Source organism: Branchiostoma floridae, chromosome 7 (genome assembly GCF_000003815.2).
Source record: "Branchiostoma floridae strain S238N-H82 chromosome 7, Bfl_VNyyK, whole genome shotgun sequence".
Taxonomy (NCBI): domain Eukaryota; kingdom Metazoa; phylum Chordata; class Leptocardii; order Amphioxiformes; family Branchiostomatidae; genus Branchiostoma; species Branchiostoma floridae.
Window position 1 is genome coordinate 17,398,705 of NC_049985.1, and position 779 is coordinate 17,399,483.

A 779-nucleotide genomic window follows, 5' to 3' on the forward strand; every position below is an offset into this window, starting at 1 on the left:
CTGTGGTGTTTGTGTTGGATTCAGTGATGGCATGAGACTGACCTACGGCTTTGTACATGGAACTTTGCGCTGAGGCAATCTGCCCTGTGCCATAAGATTGGTTTCTAGCTTCTATGAAAGCCTGGGACTGACCCAGTTCTATCTGATTACGACCAACGGTTACTACAGCAGCTGTGGTGTTTTCGTTTAATTCAGTGATGACCCGAGACTGGCCTTTGACTTTGTACAGGGAGCTTTGAGCTGAGGCAATCTGCCCTGTGCCATACGATTGGTTTCTAGCTTCAATGATGGCTTGAGGATGGCCCTGCCTTGTAGACTGGTCACTCGTCTCTACAACAGCTTTGATGTTTGTTTTGAATTCAGTGATGGCCTGACACTGCCCCTGCCCTGTCTGATCATGTTTGTCTATATCTTCATACTGGTGGTTTTGACCACTAGTCATTACAGCATCTGTGGTGTTTGGGTTGGATTCAGTTACTTCCTGAGACTGGCCCTGCCCTGTATGATTGTGTCGGTTCATATCTTCATACTGGTGATCATGACCACCGGTCACTACAGTAGCTGTGGTGTTTGTGTTGGATTCAGTTATTTCCTGAGACTGGCCCTGTCCTATCTGATTATGACCGCTGACCATTTCTGTAGATGTTTGGTTCTGTGATGCTGTCCCTACACCTGCATACATGGGATTAGGCTTTAAGGCAGCTAGTACCTCGTTATGGGATAGATCTTCAACTTTCAGAGGTTGAGCTTTAGCCTGAGACTGGCCCTGCCCTGTCTGA